Here is a 22,392-nt window from a genome sequence, read left to right on the forward strand (position 1 = left end):
AAAGAGAGAGACATTCTTACAAAATCCGTTCAGGGGCTCTGATGCAACCTGGATTGACCATATCTAGACCCACAGCTGGATGAGACATAAGGCTGGACACTCTTGGGGCTGAGAGGATTGGTGAGGTTGGGTGAGCAAACGCAGACCCTTTAAAGTAATACTGCGTGGTACCCATGCCATGGGTCCCAAATCTCCAGGTTCAAGGGCATCTTCCTACATCGAAAACATGCCTGGGAAACCCAGAAGATGGTACACCGTGTGATCGGGAAAGGTTTCTAAAACGCACCTCATTTCTCCTCTCCTTGTGCTCGGGTTCGCCATTCCAGCCGCTTCACTAACAATCTCCCTACTTGGAGAATCAGCACCGTTGACCTCCTGTTTCGTACAGGTCGCAATTTGTCCTGAGGATGAACGGGAAGAGGGGGAACCAATGAGAGACTAGCTCTAGGTGTTGGGACAGGCACAGGTCACTCTATTTTCCCATCAGGAAGAAGAATGAACCACAGGCTCAGCCTGCCCCCCGGAACCAGAATAGGGCCTGAAGAAATCCTGCGCTTTTGCGGCCAGCTCCCAAAAAAGCGAGTTGACAAATGGAGCTCAGGGGCACTGCAATTCACAAACCTGCAGAGTTAGAAATGATGACTCTCGTCCACAAATATATTGAGGGAAGGCAACGAAGAGGATTTGAAAGCAAGGCAGAATTGCAGGAAACAGATTTCAGGAGGTGGTTTCGACTCGCCTTGAAAACACATGAAAAGCGGCAAAGCGTTGACAATGATGCCCTTGGCCAAAAAGGGCGTATGCGTTTTTTCCTGAATATATTCAGGAAAAAACGCATACGCCCTTTTTGGCCAACCAAGCAAGCCGGAAAGGCAAATCGGCGCTACAAAGAAGTCTCGCTTGCCAGCGGTCAAAAGGGCCATGCTGAAAAAAGTGTAAAAACCAGAAATGCAGGACAGGCCATGGAGACACGGGAGCCTTGCTACGCTGATGGGCGGGATGGAAATTGCCAACAGCCACTCTGGAGAAGTGTACGCTGCGTCCTGAAACATGGAATAGACACAGCTGAGAGAGCATAGGGCACTTCCACTCATGGGCGTAGAAATCGGGAAACCTAAAAATCAACACGACACAGGCACCCCAAAGTTTAGGGCTGCTCTGTTTCCAAGAACCTCCACTTCGGTACACCTTAAATATCTCAGGAAACAGAAAAATGGATAAAGAAGTTGTGGTACTTATGCACAATGGAATATCACTCAGCCATGAAATCAGTGTCATAAGGCTAGTAGCAGCATGATGAGTGGATTTAGGGACGATGACTCTAAGTGAAGTAAGTCACACAGAAAAGGACGCTTATCCTAAGATATCACTGATAGAGGGAATGTCAACATCGCTACACCTGAACTGAATTCCAAAGCAGAACAGAGTCACACATTTACAAAACACACTATGGCTGCTTAACGGGAAAGGTGAGGCGGGGCGATGCATAAAACAAGGGTTTGAAATTAGCTCAGATACCGTTCCACAAGCCAAATATGTAATAGACAAGACCTACTCCCTGCTCAGTGAACTGGACTCAACACCCCCTATTCACCGCCCAAGAATATATCTGACTAGGAAGAGTCTTAAAACCTATGTATTGATATCTCTCTGGAAGTGAATCAAGAGGGTGTAAAGCGGCATAAACACAGCAGGGAAAAGCAGCTAAACCCCATTATAAAAATAGATTACTTAAAAAAAAAAACCCCAGAAAACAAAGACAGTGAAAGAGAGAGACATTCTTACAAAATCCGTTCAGGGGCTCTGATGCAACCTGGATTGACCATATCTAGACCCACAGCTGGATGAGACATAAGGCTGGACACTCTTGGGGCTGAGAGGATTGGTGAGGTTGGGTGAGCAAACGCAGACCCTTTAAAGTAATACTGCGTGGTACCCATGCCATGGGTCCCAAATCTCCAGGTTCAAGGGCATCTTCCTACATCGAAAACATGCCTGGGAAACCCAGAAGATGGTACACCGTGTGATCGGGAAAGGTTTCTAAAACGCACCTCATTTCTCCTCTCCTTGTGCTCGGGTTCGCCATTCCAGCCGCTTCACTAACAATCTCCCTACTTGGAGAATCAGCACCGTTGACCTCCTGTTTCGTACAGGTCGCAATTTGTCCTGAGGATGAACGGGAAGAGGGGGAACCAATGAGAGACTAGCTCTAGGTGTTGGGACAGGCACAGGTCACTCTATTTTCCCATCAGGAAGAAGAATGAACCACAGGCTCAGCCTGCCCCCCGGAACCAGAATAGGGCCTGAAGCAATCCTGCGCTTTTGCGGCCAGCTCCCAAAAAAGCGAGTTGACAAATGGAGCTCAGGGGCACTGCAATTCACAAACCTGCAGAGTTAGAAATGATGACTCTCGTCCACAAATATATTGAGGGAAGGCAACGAAGAGGATTTGAAAGCAAGGCAGAATTGCAGGAAACAGATTTCAGGAGGTGGTTTTGACTCGCCTTGAAAACACATGAAAAGCGGCAAAGCGTTGACAATGATGCCCTTGGCCAAAAAGGGCGTATGCGTTTTTTCCTGAATATATTCAGGAAAAAACGCATACGCCCTTTTTGGCCAACCAAGCAAGCCGGAAAGGCAAATCGGCGCTACAAAGAAGTCTCGCTTGCCAGCGGTCAAAAGGGCCATGCTGAAAAAAGTGTAAAAACCAGAAATGCAGGACAGGCCATGGAGACACGGGAGCCTTGCTACGCTGATGGGCGGGATGGAAATTGCCAACAGCCACTCTGGAGAAGTGTACGCTGCGTCCTGAAACATGGAATAGACACAGCTGAGAGAGCATAGGGCACTTCCACTCATGGGCGTAGAAATCGGGAAACCTAAAAATCAACACGACACAGGCACCCCAAAGTTTAGGGCTGCTCTGTTTCCAAGAACCTCCACTTCGGTACACCTTAAATATCTCAGGAAACAGAAAAATGGATAAAGAAGTTGTGGTACTTATGCACAATGGAATATCACTCAGCCATGAAATCAGTGTCATAAGGCTAGTAGCAGCATGATGAGTGGATTTAGGGACGATGACTCTAAGTGAAGTAAGTCACACAGAAAAGGACGCTTATCCTAAGATATCACTGATAGAGGGAATGTCAACATCGCTACACCTGAACTGAATTCCAAAACAGAACAGAGTCACACATTTAGAAAACACACTATGGCTGCTTAACGGGAAAGGTGAGGCGGGGCGATGCATAAAACAAGGGTTTGAAATTAGCTCACATACCGTTCCACAAGCCAAATATGTAATAGACAAGACCTACTCCCTGCTCAGTGAACTGGACTCAACACCCCCTATTCACCGCCCAAGAATATATCTGAATAGGAAGAGTCTTTAAACCTATGTATTGATATCTCTCTGGAAGTGAATCAAGAGGGTGTAAAGCGGCATAAACACAGCAGGGAAAAGCAGCTAAACCCCATTATAAAAATAGATTACTTAAAAAAAAAACCCCAGAAATCAAAGACAGTGAAAGAGAGAGAAATTCTTACAAAATCCGTTCAGGGGCTCTGATGCAACCTGGATTGACCATATCTAGACCCACAGATGGATGAGACATAAGGCTGGACACTCTTGGGGCTGAGAGGATTGGTGAGGTTGGGTGAGCAAACGCAGACCCTTTAAAGTAATACTGCGTGGTACCCATGCCATGGGTCCCAAATCTCCAGGTTCAAGGGCATCTTCCTACATCGAAAACATGCCTGGGAAACCCAGAAGATGGTACACCGTGTGATCGGGAAAGGTTTCTAAAACGCACCTCATTTCTCCTCTCCTTGTGCTCGGGTTCGCCATTCCAGCCGCTTCACTAACAATCTCCCTACTTGGAGAATCAGCACCGTTGACCTCCTGTTTCGTACAGGTCGCAATTTGTCCTGAGGATGAACGGGAAGAGGGGGAACCAATGAGAGACTAGCTCTAGGTGTTGGGACAGGCACAGGTCACTCTATTTTCCCATCAGGAAGAAGAATGAACCACAGGCTCAGCCTGCCCCCCGGAACCAGAATAGGGCCTGAAGCAATCCTGCGCTTTTGCGGCCAGCTCCCAAAAAAGCGAGTTGACAAATGGAGCTCAGGGGCACTGCAATTCACAAACCTGCAGAGTTAGAAATGATGACTCTCGTCCACAAATATATTGAGGGAAGGCAACGAAGAGGATTTGAAAGCAAGGCAGAATTGCAGGAAACAGATTTCAGGAGGTCGATTCGACTCGCCTTGAAAGCACATGAAAAGCGGCAAAGCGTTGACAATGATGCCCTTGGCCAAAAAGGGCGTATGCGTTTTTTCCTGAATATATTCAGGAAAAAACGCATACGCCCTTTTTGGCCAACCAAGCAAGCCGGAAAGGCAAATCGGCGCTACAAAGAAGTCTCGCTTGCCAGCAGTCAAAAGGGCCATGCTGAAAAAAGTGTAAAAACCAGAAATGCAGGACAGGCCATGGAGACACGGGAGCCTTGCTACGCTGATGGGCGGGATGGAAATTGCCAACAGCCACTCTGGAGAAGTGTACGCTGCGTCCTGAAACATGGAATAGACACAGCTGAGAGAGCATAGGGCACTTCCACTCATGGGCGTAGAAATCGGGAAACCTAAAAATCAACACGACACAGGCACCCCAAAGTTTAGGGCTGCTCTGTTTCCAAGAACCTCCACTTCGGTACACCTTAAATATCTCAGGAAACAGAAAAATGGATAAAGAAGTTGTGGTACTTATGCACAATGGAATATCACTCAGCCATGAAATCAGTGTCATAAGGCTAGTAGCAGCATGATGAGTGGATTTAGGGACGATGACTCTAAGTGAAGTAAGTCACACAGAAAAGGACGCTTATCCTAAGATATCACTGATAGAGGGAATGTCAACATCGCTACACCTGAACTGAATTCCAAAACAGAACAGAGTCACACATTTAGAAAACACACTATGGCTGCTTAACGGGAAAGGTGAGGCGGGGCGATGCATAAAACAAGGGTTTGAAATTAGCTCACATACCGTTCCACAAGCCAAATATGTAATAGACAAGACCTACTCCCTGCTCAGTGAACTGGACTCAACACCCCCTATTCACCGCCCAAGAATATATCTGAATAGGAAGAGTCTTTAAACCTATGTATTGATATCTCTCTGGAAGTGAATCAAGAGGGTGTAAAGCGGCATAAACACAGCAGGGAAAAGCAGCTAAACCCCATTATAAAAATAGATTACTTAAAAAAAAAAACCCCAGAAATCAAAGACAGTGAAAGAGAGAGAAATTCTTACAAAATCCGTTCAGGGGCTCTGATGCAACCTGGATTGACCATATCTAGACCCACAGATGGATGAGACATAAGGCTGGACACTCTTGGGGCTGAGAGGATTGGTGAGGTTGGGTGAGCAAACGCAGACCCTTTAAAGTAATACTGCGTGGTACCCATGCCATGGGTCCCAAATCTCCAGGTTCAAGGGCATCTTCCTACATCGAAAACATGCCTGGGAAACCCAGAAGATGGTACACCGTGTGATCGGGAAAGGTTTCTAAAACGCACCTCATTTCTCCTCTCCTTGTGCTCGGGTTCGCCATTCCAGCCGCTTCACTAACAATCTCCCTACTTGGAGAATCAGCACCGTTGACCTCCTGTTTCGTACAGGTCGCAATTTGTCCTGAGGATGAACGGGAAGAGGGGGAACCAATGAGAGACTAGCTCTAGGTGTTGGGACAGGCACAGGTCACTCTATTTTCCCATCAGGAAGAAGAATGAACCACAGGCTCAGCCTGCCCCCCGGAACCAGAATAGGGCCTGAAGCAATCCTGCGCTTTTGCGGCCAGCTCCCAAAAAAGCGAGTTGACAAATGGAGCTCAGGGGCACTGCAATTCACAAACCTGCAGAGTTAGAAATGATGACTCTCGTCCACAAATATATTGAGGGAAGGCAACGAAGAGGATTTGAAAGCAAGGCAGAATTGCAGGAAACAGATTTCAGGAGGTCGATTCGACTCGCCTTGAAAGCACATGAAAAGCGGCAAAGCGTTGACAATGATGCCCTTGGCCAAAAAGGGCGTATGCGTTTTTTCCTGAATATATTCAGGAAAAAACGCATACGCCCTTTTTGGCCAACCAAGCAAGCCGGAAAGGCAAATCGGCGCTACAAAGAAGTCTCGCTTGCCAGCAGTCAAAAGGGCCATGCTGAAAAAAGTGTAAAAACCAGAAATGCAGGACAGGCCATGGAGACACGGGAGCCTTGCTACGCTGATGGGCGGGATGGAAATTGCCAACAGCCACTCTGGAGAAGTGTACGCTGCGTCCTGAAACATGGAATAGACACAGCTGAGAGAGCATAGGGCACTTCCACTCATGGGCGTAGAAATCGGGAAACCTAAAAATCAACACGACACAGGCACCCCAAAGTTTAGGGCTGCTCTGTTTCCAAGAACCTCCACTTCGGTACACCTTAAATATCTCAGGAAACAGAAAAATGGATAAAGAAGTTGTGGTACTTATGCACAATGGAATATCACTCAGCCATGAAATCAGTGTCATAAGGCTAGTAGCAGCATGATGAGTGGATTTAGGGACGATGACTCTAAGTGAAGTAAGTCACACAGAAAAGGACGCTTATCCTAAGATATCACTGATAGAGGGAATGTCAACATCGCTACACCTGAACTGAATTCCAAAACAGAACAGAGTCACACATTTAGAAAACACACTATGGCTGCTTAACGGGAAAGGTGAGGCGGGGCGATGCATAAAACAAGGGTTTGAAATTAGCTCACATACCGTTCCACAAGCCAAATATGTAATAGACAAGACCTACTCCCTGCTCAGTGAACTGGACTCAACACCCCCTATTCACCGCCCAAGAATATATCTGAATAGGAAGAGTCTTTAAACCTATGTATTGATATCTCTCTGGAAGTGAATCAAGAGGGTGTAAAGCGGCATAAACACAGCAGGGAAAAGCAGCTAAACCCCATTATAAAAATAGATTACTTAAAAAAAAAACCCCAGAAATCAAAGACAGTGAAAGAGAGAGACATTCTTACAAAATCCGTTCAGGGGCTCTGATGCAACCTGGATTGACCATATCTAGACCCACAGCTGGATGAGACATAAGGCTGGACACTCTTGGGGCTGAGAGGATTGGTGAGGTTGGGTGAGCAAACGCAGACCCTTTAAAGTAATACTGCGTGGTACCCATGCCATGGGTCCCAAATCTCCAGGTTCAAGGGCATCTTCCTACATCGAAAACATGCCTGGGAAACCCAGAAGATGGTACACCGTGTGATCGGGAAAGGTTTCTAAAACGCACCTCATTTCTCCTCTCCTTGTGCTCGGGTTCGCCATTCCAGCCGCTTCACTAACAATCTCCCTACTTGGAGAATCAGCACCGTTGACCTCCTGTTTCGTACAGGTCGCAATTTGTCCTGAGGATGAACGGGAAGAGGGGGAACCAATGAGAGACTAGCTCTAGGTGTTGGGACAGGCACAGGTCACTCTATTTTCCCATCAGGAAGAAGAATGAACCACAGGCTCAGCCTGCCCCCCGGAACCAGAATAGGGCCTGAAGCAATCCTGCGCTTTTGCGGCCAGCTCCCAAAAAAGCGAGTTGACAAATGGAGCTCAGGGGCACTGCAATTCACAAACCTGCAGAGTTAGAAATGATGACTCTCGTCCACAAATATATTGAGGGAAGGCAACGAAGAGGATTTGAAAGCAAGGCAGAATTGCAGGAAACAGATTTCAGGAGGTCGATTCGACTCGCCTTGAAAGCACATGAAAAGCGGCAAAGCGTTGACAATGATGCCCTTGGCCAAAAAGGGCGTATGCGTTTTTTCCTGAATATATTCAGGAAAAAACGCATACGCCCTTTTTGGCCAACCAAGCAAGCCGGAAAGGCAAATCGGCGCTACAAAGAAGTCTCGCTTGCCAGCAGTCAAAAGGGCCATGCTGAAAAAAGTGTAAAAACCAGAAATGCAGGACAGGCCATGGAGACACGGGAGCCTTGCTACGCTGATGGGCGGGATGGAAATTGCCAACAGCCACTCTGGAGAAGTGTACGCTGCGTCCTGAAACATGGAATAGACACAGCTGAGAGAGCATAGGGCACTTCCACTCATGGGCGTAGAAATCGGGAAACCTAAAAATCAACACGACACAGGCACCCCAAAGTTTAGGGCTGCTCTGTTTCCAAGAACCTCCACTTCGGTACACCTTAAATATCTCAGGAAACAGAAAAATGGATAAAGAAGTTGTGGTACTTATGCACAATGGAATATCACTCAGCCATGAAATCAGTGTCATAAGGCTAGTAGCAGCATGATGAGTGGATTTAGGGACGATGACTCTAAGTGAAGTAAGTCACACAGAAAAGGACGCTTATCCTAAGATATCACTGATAGAGGGAATGTCAACATCGCTACACCTGAACTGAATTCCAAAACAGAACAGAGTCACACATTTAGAAAACACACTATGGCTGCTTAACGGGAAAGGTGAGGCGGGGCGATGCATAAAACAAGGGTTTGAAATTAGCTCACATACCGTTCCACAAGCCAAATATGTAATAGACAAGACCTACTCCCTGCTCAGTGAACTGGACTCAACACCCCCTATTCACCGCCCAAGAATATATCTGAATAGGAAGAGTCTTTAAACCTATGTATTGATATCTCTCTGGAAGTGAATCAAGAGGGTGTAAAGCGGCATAAACACAGCAGGGAAAAGCAGCTAAACCCCATTATAAAAATAGATTACTTAAAAAAAAAACCCCAGAAATCAAAGACAGTGAAAGAGAGAGAAATTCTTACAAAATCCATTCAGGGGCTCTGATGCAACCTGGATTGACCATATCTAGACCCACAGCTGGATGAGACATAAGGCTGGACACTCTTGGGGCTGAGAGGATTGGTGAGGTTGGGTGAGCAAACGCAGACCCTTTAAAGTAATACTGCGTGGTACCCATGCCATGGGTCCCAAATCTCCAGGTTCAAGGGCATCTTCCTACATCGAAAACATGCCTGAAACCCAGAAGATGGTACACCGTGTGATCGGGAAAGGTTTCTAAAACGCACCTCATTTCTCCTCTCCTTGTGCTCGGGTTCGCCATTCCAGCCGCTTCACTAACAATCTCCCTACTTGGAGAATCAGCACCGTTGACCTCCTGTTTCGTACAGGTCGCAATTTGTCCTGAGGATGAACGGGAAGAGGGGGAACCAATGAGAGACTAGCTCTAGGTGTTGGGACAGGCACAGGTCACTCTATTTTCCCATCAGGAAGAAGAATGAACCACAGGCTCAGCCTGCCGCCCGGAACCAGAATAGGGCCTGAAGCAATCCTGCGCTTTTGCGGCCAGCTCCCAAAAAAGCGAGTTGACAAATGGAGCTCAGGGGCACTGCAATTCACAAACCTGCAGAGTTAGAAATGATGACTCTCGTCCACAAATATATTGAGGGAAGGCAACGAAGAGGATTTGAAAGCAAGGCAGAATTGCAGGAAACAGATTTCAGGAGGTCGATTCGACTCGCCTTGAAAGCACATGAAAAGCGGCAAAGCGTTGACAATGATGCCCTTGGCCAAAAAGGGCGTATGCGTTTTTTCCTGAATATATTCAGGAAAAAACGCATACGCCCTTTTTGGCCAACCAAGCAAGCCGGAAAGGCAAATCGGCGCTACAAAGAAGTCTCGCTTGCCAGCAGTCAAAAGGGCCATGCTGAAAAAAGTGTAAAAACCAGAAATGCAGGACAGGCCATGGAGACACGGGAGCCTTGCTACGCTGATGGGCGGGATGGAAATTGCCAACAGCCACTCTGGAGAAGTGTACGCTGCGTCCTGAAACATGGAATAGACACAGCTGAGAGAGCATAGGGCACTTCCACTCATGGGCGTAGAAATCGGGAAACCTAAAAATCAACACGACACAGGCACCCCAAAGTTTAGGGCTGCTCTGTTTCCAAGAACCTCCACTTCGGTACACCTTAAATATCTCAGGAAACAGAAAAATGGATAAAGAAGTTGTGGTACTTATGCACAATGGAATATCACTCAGCCATGAAATCAGTGTCATAAGGCTAGTAGCAGCATGATGAGTGGATTTAGGGACGATGACTCTAAGTGAAGTAAGTCACACAGAAAAGGACGCTTATCCTAAGATATCACTGATAGAGGGAATGTCAACATCGCTACACCTGAACTGAATTCCAAAACAGAACAGAGTCACACATTTAGAAAACACACTATGGCTGCTTAACGGGAAAGGTGAGGCGGGGCGATGCATAAAACAAGGGTTTGAAATTAGCTCACATACCGTTCCACAAGCCAAATATGTAATAGACAAGACCTACTCCCTGCTCAGTGAACTGGACTCAACACCCCCTATTCACCGCCCAAGAATATATCTGAATAGGAAGAGTCTTTAAACCTATGTATTGATATCTCTCTGGAAGTGAATCAAGAGGGTGTAAAGCGGCATAAACACAGCAGGGAAAAGCAGCTAAACCCCATTATAAAAATAGATTACTTAAAAAAAAAACCCCAGAAATCAAAGACAGTGAAAGAGAGAGAAATTCTTACAAAATCCGTTCAGGGGCTCTGATGCAACCTGGATTGACCATATCTAGACCCACAGCTGGATGAGACATAAGGCTGGACACTCTTGGGGCTGAGAGGATTGGTGAGGTTGGGTGAGCAAACGCAGACCCTTTAAAGTAATACTGCGTGGTACCCATGCCATGGGTCCCAAATCTCCAGGTTCAAGGGCATCTTCCTACATCGAAAACATGCCTGGGAAACCCAGAAGATGGTACACCGTGTGATCGGGAAAGGTTTCTAAAACGCACCTCATTTCTCCTCTCCTTGTGCTCGGGTTCGCCATTCCAGCCGCTTCACTAACAATCTCCCTACTTGGAGAATCAGCACCGTTGACCTCCTGTTTCGTACAGGTCGCAATTTGTCCTGAGGATGAACGGGAAGAGGGGGAACCAATGAGAGACTAGCTCTAGGTGTTGGGACAGGCACAGGTCACTCTATTTTCCCATCAGGAAGAAGAATGAACCACAGGCTCAGCCTGCCGCCCGGAACCAGAATAGGGCCTGAAGCAATCCTGCGCTTTTGCGGCCAGCTCCCAAAAAAGCGAGTTGACAAATGGAGCTCAGGGGCACTGCAATTCACAAACCTGCAGAGTTAGAAATGATGACTCTCGTCCACAAATATATTGAGGGAAGGCAACGAAGAGGATTTGAAAGCAAGGCAGAATTGCAGGAAACAGATTTCAGGAGGTCGATTCGACTCGCCTTGAAAGCACATGAAAAGCGGCAAAGCGTTGACAATGATGCCCTTGGCCAAAAAGGGCGTATGCGTTTTTTCCTGAATATATTCAGGAAAAAACGCATACGCCCTTTTTGGCCAACCAAGCAAGCCGGAAAGGCAAATCGGCGCTACAAAGAAGTCTCGCTTGCCAGCAGTCAAAAGGGCCATGCTGAAAAAAGTGTAAAAACCAGAAATGCAGGACAGGCCATGGAGACACGGGAGCCTTGCTACGCTGATGGGCGGGATGGAAATTGCCAACAGCCACTCTGGAGAAGTGTACGCTGCGTCCTGAAACATGGAATAGACACAGCTGAGAGAGCATAGGGCACTTCCACTCATGGGCGTAGAAATCGGGAAACCTAAAAATCAACACGACACAGGCACCCCAAAGTTTAGGGCTGCTCTGTTTCCAAGAACCTCCACTTCGGTACACCTTAAATATCTCAGGAAACAGAAAAATGGATAAAGAAGTTGTGGTACTTATGCACAATGGAATATCACTCAGCCATGAAATCAGTGTCATAAGGCTAGTAGCAGCATGATGAGTGGATTTAGGGACGATGACTCTAAGTGAAGTAAGTCACACAGAAAAGGACGCTTATCCTAAGATATCACTGATAGAGGGAATGTCAACATCGCTACACCTGAACTGAATTCCAAAACAGAACAGAGTCACACATTTAGAAAACACACTATGGCTGCTTAACGGGAAAGGTGAGGCGGGGCGATGCATAAAACAAGGGTTTGAAATTAGCTCACATACCGTTCCACAAGCCAAATATGTAATAGACAAGACCTACTCCCTGCTCAGTGAACTGGACTCAACACCCCCTATTCACCGCCCAAGAATATATCTGAATAGGAAGAGTCTTTAAACCTATGTATTGATATCTCTCTGGAAGTGAATCAAGAGGGTGTAAAGCGGCATAAACACAGCAGGGAAAAGCAGCTAAACCCCATTATAAAAATAGATTACTTAAAAAAAAAAACCCAGAAATCAAAGACAGTGAAAGAGAGAGAAATTCTTACAAAATCCGTTCAGGGGCTCTGATGCAACCTGGATTGACCATATCTAGACCCACAGCTGGATGAGACATAAGGCTGGACACTCTTGGGGCTGAGAGGATTGGTGAGGTTGGGTGAGCAAACGCAGACCCTTTAAAGTAATACTGCGTGGTACCCATGCCATGGGTCCCAAATCTCCAGGTTCAAGGGCATCTTCCTACATCGAAAACATGCCTGGGAAACCCAGAAGATGGTACACCGTGTGATCGGGAAAGGTTTCTAAAACGCACCTCATTTCTCCTCTCCTTGTGCTCGGGTTCGCCATTCCAGCCGCTTCACTAACAATCTCCCTACTTGGAGAATCAGCACCGTTGACCTCCTGTTTCGTACAGGTCGCAATTTGTCCTGAGGATGAACGGGAAGAGGGGGAACCAATGAGAGACTAGCTCTAGGTGTTGGGACAGGCACAGGTCACTCTATTTTCCCATCAGGAAGAAGAATGAACCACAGGCTCAGCCTGCCGCCCGGAACCAGAATAGGGCCTGAAGCAATCCTGCGCTTTTGCGGCCAGCTCCCAAAAAAGCGAGTTGACAAATGGAGCTCAGGGGCACTGCAATTCACAAACCTGCAGAGTTAGAAATGATGACTCTCGTCCACAAATATATTGAGGGAAGGCAACGAAGAGGATTTGAAAGCAAGGCAGAATTGCAGGAAACAGATTTCAGGAGGTGGTTTCGACTCGCCTTGAAAGCACATGAAAAGCGGCAAAGCGTTGACAATGATGCCCTTGGCCAAAAAGGGCGTATGCGTTTTTTCCTGAATATATTCAGGAAAAAACGCATACGCCCTTTTTGGCCAACCAAGCAAGCCGGAAAGGCAAATCGGCGCTACAAAGAAGTCTCGCTTGCCAGCGGTCAAAAGGGCCATGCTGAAAAAAGTGTAAAAACCAGAAATGCAGGACAGGCCATGGAGACACGGGAGCCTTGCTACGCTGATGGGCGGGATGGAAATTGCCAACAGCCACTCTGGAGAAGTGTACGCTGCGTCCTGAAACATGGAATAGACACAGCTGAGAGAGCATAGGGCACTTCCACTCATGGGCGTAGAAATCGGGAAACCTAAAAATCAACACGACACAGGCACCCCAAAGTTTAGGGCTGCTCTGTTTCCAAGAACCTCCACTTCGGTACACCTTAAATATCTCAGGAAACAGAAAAATGGATAAAGAAGTTGTGGTACTTATGCACAATGGAATATCACTCAGCCATGAAATCAGTGTCATAAGGCTAGTAGCAGCATGATGAGTGGATTTAGGGACGATGACTCTAAGTGAAGTAAGTCACACAGAAAAGGACGCTTATCCTAAGATATCACTGATAGAGGGAATGTCAACATCGCTACACCTGAACTGAATTCCAAAACAGAACAGAGTCACACATTTAGAAAACACACTATGGCTGCTTAACGGGAAAGGTGAGGCGGGGCGATGCATAAAACAAGGGTTTGAAATTAGCTCACATACCGTTCCACAAGCCAAATATGTAATAGACAAGACCTACTCCCTGCTCAGTGAACTGGACTCAACACCCCCTATTCACCGCCCAAGAATATATCTGACTAGGAAGAGTCTTTAAACCTATGTATTGATATCTCTCTGGAAGTGAATCAAGAGGGTGTAAAGCGGCATAAACACAGCAGGGAAAAGCAGCTAAACCCCATTATAAAAATAGATTACTTAAAAAAAAAACCCCAGAAATCAAAGACAGTGAAAGAGAGAGAAATTCTTACAAAATCCGTTCAGGGGCTCTGATGCAACCTGGATTGACCATATCTAGACCCACAGATGGATGAGACATAAGGCTGGACACTCTTGGGGCTGAGAGGATTGGTGAGGTTGGGTGAGCAAACGCAGACCCTTTAAAGTAATACTGCGTGGTACCCATGCCATGGGTCCCAAATCTCCAGGTTCAAGGGCATCTTCCTACATCGAAAACATGCCTGGGAAACCCAGAAGATGGTACACCGTGTGATCGGGAAAGGTTTCTAAAACGCACCTCATTTCTCCTCTCCTTGTGCTCGGGTTCGCCATTCCAGCCGCTTCACTAACAATCTCCCTACTTGGAGAATCAGCACCGTTGACCTCCTGTTTCGTACAGGTCGCAATTTGTCCTGAGGATGAACGGGAAGAGGGGGAACCAATGAGAGACTAGCTCTAAGTGTTGGGACAGGCACAGGTCACTCTATTTTCCCATCAGGAAGAAGAATGAACCACAGGCTCAGCCTGCCCCCCGGAACCAGAATAGGGCCTGAAGCAATCCTGCGCTTTTGCGGCCAGCTCCCAAAAAAGCGAGTTGACAAATGGAGCTCAGGGGCACTGCAATTCACAAACCTGCAGAGTTAGAAATGATGACTCTCGTCCACAAATATATTGAGGGAAGGCAACGAAGAGGATTTGAAAGCAAGGCAGAATTGCAGGAAACAGATTTCAGGAGGTAGATTCGACTCGCCTTGAAAGCACATGAAAAGCGGCAAAGCGTTGACAATGATGCCCTTGGCCAAAAAGGGCGTATGCGTTTTTTCCTGAATATATTCAGGAAAAAACGCATACGCCCTTTTTGGCCAACCAAGCAAGCCGGAAAGGCAAATCGGCGCTACAAAGAAGTCTCGCTTGCCAGCAGTCAAAAGGGCCATGCTGAAAAAAGTGTAAAAACCAGAAATTCAGGACAGGCCATGGAGACACGGGAGCCTTGCTACGCTGATGGGCGGGATGGAAATTGCCAACAGCCACTCTGGAGAAGTGTACGCTGCGTCCTGAAACATGGAATAGACACAGCTGAGAGAGCATAGGGCACTTCCACTCATGGGCGTAGAAATCGGGAAACCTAAAAATCAACACGACACAGGCACCCCAAAGTTTAGGGCTGCTCTGTTTCCAAGAACCTCCACTTCGGTACACCTTAAATATCTCAGGAAACAGAAAAATGGATAAAGAAGTTGTGGTACTTATGCACAATGGAATATCACTCAGCCATGAAATCAGTGTCATAAGGCTAGTAGCAGCATGATGAGTGGATTTAGGGAAGATGACTCTAAGTGAAGTAAGTCACACAGAAAAGGACGCTTATCCTAAGATATCACTGATAGAGGGAATGTCAACATCGCTACACCTGAACTGAATTCCAAAACAGAACAGAGTCACACATTTAGAAAACACACTATGGCTGCTTAACGGGAAAGGTGAGGCGGGGCGATGCATAAAACAAGGGTTTGAAATTAGCTCACATACCGTTCCACAAGCCAAATATGTAATAGACAAGACCTACTCCCTGCTCAGGGAACTGGACTCAACACCCCCTATTCACCGCCCAAGAATATATCTGACTAGGAAGAGTCTTTAAACCTATGTATTGATATCTCTCTGGAAGTGAATCAAGAGGGTGTAAAGCGGCATAAACACAGCAGGGAAAAGCAGCTAAACCCCATTATAAAAATAGATTACTTAAAAAAAAAACCCCAGAAATCAAAGACAGTGAAAGAGAGAGACATTCTTACAAAATCCGTTCAGGGGCTCTGATGCAACCTGGATTGACCATATCTAGACCCACAGCTGGATGAGACATAAGGCTGGACACTCTTGGGGCTGAGAGGATTGGTGAGGTTGGGTGAGCAAACGCAGACCCTTTAAAGTAATACTGCGTGGTACCCATGCCATGGGTCCCAAATCTCCAGGTTCAAGGGCATCTTCCTACATCGAAAACATGCCTGGGAAACCCAGAAGATGGTACACCGTGTGATCGGGAAAGGTTTCTAAAACGCACCTCATTTCTCCTCTCCTTGTGCTCGGGTTCGCCATTCCAGCCGCTTCACTAACAATCTCCCTACTTGGAGAATCAGCACCGTTGACCTCCTGTTTCGTACAGGTCGCAATTTGTCCTGAGGATGAACGGGAAGAGGGGGAACCAATGAGAGACTAGCTCTAGGTGTTGGGACAGGCACAGGTCACTCTATTTTCCCATCAGGAAGAAGAATGAACCACAGGCTCAGCCTGCCCCCCGGAACCAGAATAGGGCCTGAAGCAATCCTGCGCTTTTGCGGCCAGCTCCCAAAAAAGCGAGTTGACAAATGGAGCTCAGGGGCACTGCAATTCACAAACCTGCAGAGTTAGAAATGATGACTCTCGTCCACAAATATATTGAGGGAAGGCAACGAAGAGGATTTGAAAGCAAGGCAGAATTGCAGGAAACAGATTTCAGGAGGTCGATTCGACTCGCCTTGAAAGCACATGAAAAGCGGCAAAGCGTTGACAATGATGCCCTTGGCCAAAAAGGGCGTATGCGTTTTTTCCTGAATATATTCAGGAAAAAACGCATACGCCCTTTTTGGCCAACCAAGCAAGCCGGAAAGGCAAATCGGCGCTACAAAGAAGTCTCGCTTGCCAGCGGTCAAAAGGGCCATGCTGAAAAAAGTGTAAAAACCAGAAATGCAGGACAGGCCATGGAGACACGGGAGCCTTGCTACGCTGATGGGCGGGATGGAAATTGCCAACAGCCACTCTGGAGAAGTGTACGCTGCGTCCTGAAACATGGAATAGACACAGCTGAGAGAGCATAGGGCACTTCCACTCATGGGCGTAGAAATCGGGAAACCTAAAAATCAACACGACACAGGCACCCCAAAGTTTAGGGCTGCTCTGTTTCCAAGAACCTCCACTTCGGTACACCTTAAATATCCCAGGAAACAGAAAAATGGATAAAGAAGTTGTGGTACTTATGCACAATGGAATATCACTCAGCCATGAAATCAGTGTCATAAGGCTAGTAGCAGCATGATGAGTGGATTTAGGGACGATGACTCTAAGTGAAGTAAGTCACACAGAAAAGGACGCTTATCCTAAGATATCACTGATAGAGGGAATGTCAACATCGCTACACCTGAACTGAATTCCAAAGCAGAACAGAGTCACACATTTAGAAAACACACTATGGCTGCTTAACGGGAAAGGTGAGGCGGGGCGATGCATAAAACAAGGGTTTGAAATTAGCTCAGATACCGTTCCACAAGCCAAATATGTAATAGACAAGACCTACTCCCTGCTCAGTGAACTGGACTCAACACCCCCTATTCACCGCCCAAGAATATATCTGACTAGGAAGAGTCTTTAAACCTATGTATTGATATCTCTCTGGAAGTGAATCAAGAGGGTGTAAAGCGGCATAAACACAGCAGGGAAAAGCAGCTAAACCCCATTATAAAAATAGATTACTTAAAAAAAAAACCCCAGAAAACAAAGACAGTGAAAGAGAGAGACATTCTTACAAAATCCGTTCAGGGGCTCTGATGCAACCTGGATTGACCATATCTAGACCCACAGCTGGATGAGACATAAGGCTGGACACTCTTGGGGCTGAGAGGATTGGTGAGGTTGGGTGAGCAAACGCAGACCCTTTAAAGTAATACTGCGTGGTACCCATGCCATGGGTCCCAAATCTCCAGGTTCAAGGGCATCTTCCTACATCGAAAACATGCCTGGGAAACCCAGAAGATGGTACACCGTGTGATCGGGAAAGGTTTCTAAAACGCACCTCATTTCTCCTCTCCTTGTGCTCGGGTTCGCCATTCCAGCCGCTTCACTAACAATCTCCCTACTTGGAGAATCAGCACCGTTGACCTCCTGTTTCGTACAGGTCGCAATTTGTCCTGAGGATGAACGGGAAGAGGGGGAACCAATGAGAGACTAGCTCTAGGTGTTGGGACAGGCACAGGTCACTCTATTTTCCCATCAGGAAGAAGAATGAACCACAGGCTCAGCCTGCCCCCCGGAACCAGAATAGGGCCTGAAGCAATCCTGCGCTTTTGCGGCCAGCTCCCAAAAAAGCGAGTTGACAAATGGAGCTCAGGGGCACTGCAATTCACAAACCTGCAGAGTTAGAAATGATGACTCTCGTCCACAAATATATTGAGGGAAGGCAACGAAGAGGATTTGAAAGCAAGGCAGAATTGCAGGAAACAGATTTCAGGAGGTCGATTCGACTCGCCTTGAAAGCACATGAAAAGCGGCAAAGCGTTGACAATGATGCCCTTGGCCAAAAAGGGCGTATGCGTTTTTTCCTGAATATATTCAGGAAAAAACGCATACGCCCTTTTTGGCCAACCAAGCAAGCCGGAAAGGCAAATCGGCGCTACAAAGAAGTCTCGCTTGCCAGCAGTCAAAAGGGCCATGCTGAAAAAAGTGTAAAAACCAGAAATGCAGGACAGGCCATGGAGACACGGGAGCCTTGCTACGCTGATGGGCGGGATGGAAATTGCCAACAGCCACTCTGGAGAAGTGTACGCTGCGTCCTGAAACATGGAATAGACACAGCTGAGAGAGCATAGGGCACTTCCACTCATGGGCGTAGAAATCGGGAAACCTAAAAATCAACACGACACAGGCACCCCAAAGTTTAGGGCTGCTCTGTTTCCAAGAACCTCCACTTCGGTACACCTTAAATATCTCAGGAAACAGAAAAATGGATAAAGAAGTTGTGGTACTTATGCACAATGGAATATCACTCAGCCATGAAATCAGTGTCATAAGGCTAGTAGCAGCATGATGAGTGGATTTAGGGACGATGACTCTAAGTGAAGTAAGTCACACAGAAAAGGACGCTTATCCTAAGATATCACTGATAGAGGGAATGTCAACATCGCTACACCTGAACTGAATTCCAAAACAGAACAGAGTCACACATTTAGAAAACACACTATGGCTGCTTAACGGGAAAGGTGAGGCGGGGCGATGCATAAAACAAGGGTTTGAAATTAGCTCACATACCGTTCCACAAGCCAAATATGTAATAGACAAGACCTACTCCCTGCTCAGTGAACTGGACTCAACACCCCCTATTCACCGCCCAAGAATATATCTGAATAGGAAGAGTCTTTAAACCTATGTATTGATATCTCTCTGGAAGTGAATCAAGAGGGTGTAAAGCGGCATAAACACAGCAGGGAAAAGCAGCTAAACCCCATTATAAAAATAGATTACTTAAAAAAAAAACCCCAGAAATCAAAGACAGTGAAAGAGAGAGACATTCTTACAAAATCCGTTCAGGGGCTCTGATGCAACCTGGATTGACCATATCTAGACCCACAGATGGATGAGACATAAGGCTGGACACTCTTGGGGCTGAGAGGATTGGTGAGGTTGGGTGAGCAAACGCAGACCCTTTAAAGTAATACTGCGTGGTACCCATGCCATGGGTCCCAAATCTCCAGGTTCAAGGGCATCTTCCTACATCGAAAACATGCCTGGGAAACCCAGAAGATGGTACACCGTGTGATCGGGAAAGGTTTCTAAAACGCACCTCATTTCTCCTCTCCTTGTGCTCGGGTTCGCCATTCCAGCCGCTTCACTAACAATCTCCCTACTTGGAGAATCAGCACCGTTGACCTCCTGTTTCGTACAGGTCGCAATTTGTCCTGAGGATGAACGGGAAGAGGGGGAACCAATGAGAGACTAGCTCTAGGTGTTGGGACAGGCACAGGTCACTCTATTTTCCCATCAGGAAGAAGAATGAACCACAGGCTCAGCCTGCCCCCCGGAACCAGAATAGGGCCTGAAGCAATCCTGCGCTTTTGCGGCCAGCTCCCAAAAAAGCGAGTTGACAAATGGAGCTCAGGGGCACTGCAATTCACAAACCTGCAGAGTTAGAAATGATGACTCTCGTCCACAAATATATTGAGGGAAGGCAACGAAGAGGATTTGAAAGCAAGGCAGAATTGCAGGAAACAGATTTCAGGAGGTCGATTCGACTCGCCTTGAAAGCACATGAAAAGCGGCAAAGCGTTGACAATGATGCCCTTGGCCAAAAAGGGCGTATGCGTTTTTTCCTGAATATATTCAGGAAAAAACGCATACGCCCTTTTTGGCCAACCAAGCAAGCCGGAAAGGCAAATCGGCGCTACAAAGAAGTCTCGCTTGCCAGCAGTCAAAAGGGCCATGCTGAAAAAAGTGTAAAAACCAGAAATGCAGGACAGGCCATGGAGACACGGGAGCCTTGCTACGCTGATGGGCGGGATGGAAATTGCCAACAGCCACTCTGGAGAAGTGTACGCTGCGTCCTGAAACATGGAATAGACACAGCTGAGAGAGCATAGGGCACTTCCACTCATGGGCGTAGAAATCGGGAAACCTAAAAATCAACACGACACAGGCACCCCAAAGTTTAGGGCTGCTCTGTTTCCAAGAACCTCCACTTCGGTACACCTTAAATATCTCAGGAAACAGAAAAATGGATAAAGAAGTTGTGGTACTTATGCACAATGGAATATCACTCAGCCATGAAATCAGTGTCATAAGGCTAGTAGCAGCATGATGAGTGGATTTAGGGACGATGACTCTAAGTGAAGTAAGTCACACAGAAAAGGACGCTTATCCTAAGATATCACTGATAGAGGGAATGTCAACATCGCTACACCTGAACTGAATTCCAAAACAGAACAGAGTCACACATTTAGAAAACACACTATGGCTGCTTAACGGGAAAGGTGAGGCGGGGCGATGCATAAAACAAGGGTTTGAAATTAGCTCACATACCGTTCCACAAGCCAAATATGTAATAGACAAGACCTACTCCCTGCTCAGGGAACTGGACTCAACACCCCCTATTCACCGCCCAAGAATATATCTGACTAGGAAGAGTCTTTAAACCTATGTATTGATATCTCTCTGGAAGTGAATCAAGAGGGTGTAAAGCGGCATAAACACAGCAGGGAAAAGCAGCTAAACCCCATTATAAAAATAGATTACTTAAAAAAAAAACCCCAGAAATCAAAGACAGTGAAAGAGAGAGACATTCTTACAAAATCCGTTCAGGGGCTCTGATGCAACCTGGATTGACCATATCTAGACCCACAGCTGGATGAGACATAAGGCTGGACACTCTTGGGGCTGAGAGGATTGGTGAGGTTGGGTGAGCAAACGCAGACCCTTTAAAGTAATACTGCGTGGTACCCATGCCATGGGTCCCAAATCTCCAGGTTCAAGGGCATCTTCCTACATCGAAAACATGCCTGGGAAACCCAGAAGATGGTACACCGTGTGATCGGGAAAGGTTTCTAAAACGCACCTCATTTCTCCTCTCCTTGTGCTCGGGTTCGCCATTCCAGCCGCTTCACTAACAATCTCCCTACTTGGAGAATCAGCACCGTTGACCTCCTGTTTCGTACAGGTCGCAATTTGTCCTGAGGATGAACGGGAAGAGGGGGAACCAATGAGAGACTAGCTCTAGGTGTTGGGACAGGCACAGGTCACTCTATTTTCCCATCAGGAAGAAGAATGAACCACAGGCTCAGCCTGCCCCCCGGAACCAGAATAGGGCCTGAAGCAATCCTGCGCTTTTGCGGCCAGCTCCCAAAAAAGCGAGTTGACAAATGGAGCTCAGGGGCACTGCAATTCACAAACCTGCAGAGTTCGAAATGATGACTCTCGTCCACAAATATATTGAGGGAAGGCAACGAAGAGGATTTGAAAGCAAGGCAGAATTGCAGGAAACAGATTTCAGGAGGTCGATTCGACTCGCCTTGAAAGCACATGAAAAGCGGCAAAGCGTTGACAATGATGCCCTTGGCCAAAAAGGGCGTATGCGTTTTTTCCTGAATATATTCAGGAAAAAACGCATACGCCCTTTTTGGCCAACCAAGCAAGCCGGAAAGGCAAATCGGCGCTACAAAGAAGTCTCGCTTGCCAGCGGTCAAAAGGGCCATGCTGAAAAAAGTGTAAAAACCAGAAATGCAGGACAGGCCATGGAGACACGGGAGCCTTGCTACGCTGATGGGCGGGATGGAAATTGCCAACAGCCACTCTGGAGAAGTGTACGCTGCGTCCTGAAACATGGAATAGACACAGCTGAGAGAGCATAGGGCACTTCCACTCATGGGCGTAGAAATCGGGAAACCTAAAAATCAACACGACACAGGCACCCCAAAGTTTAGGGCTGCTCTGTTTCCAAGAACCTCCACTTCGGTACACCTTAAATATCCCAGGAAACAGAAAAATGGATAAAGA

Source organism: Eubalaena glacialis, chromosome 8, assembly GCF_028564815.1.
Source record: "Eubalaena glacialis isolate mEubGla1 chromosome 8, mEubGla1.1.hap2.+ XY, whole genome shotgun sequence".
NCBI classification, from domain to species: domain Eukaryota; kingdom Metazoa; phylum Chordata; class Mammalia; order Artiodactyla; family Balaenidae; genus Eubalaena; species Eubalaena glacialis.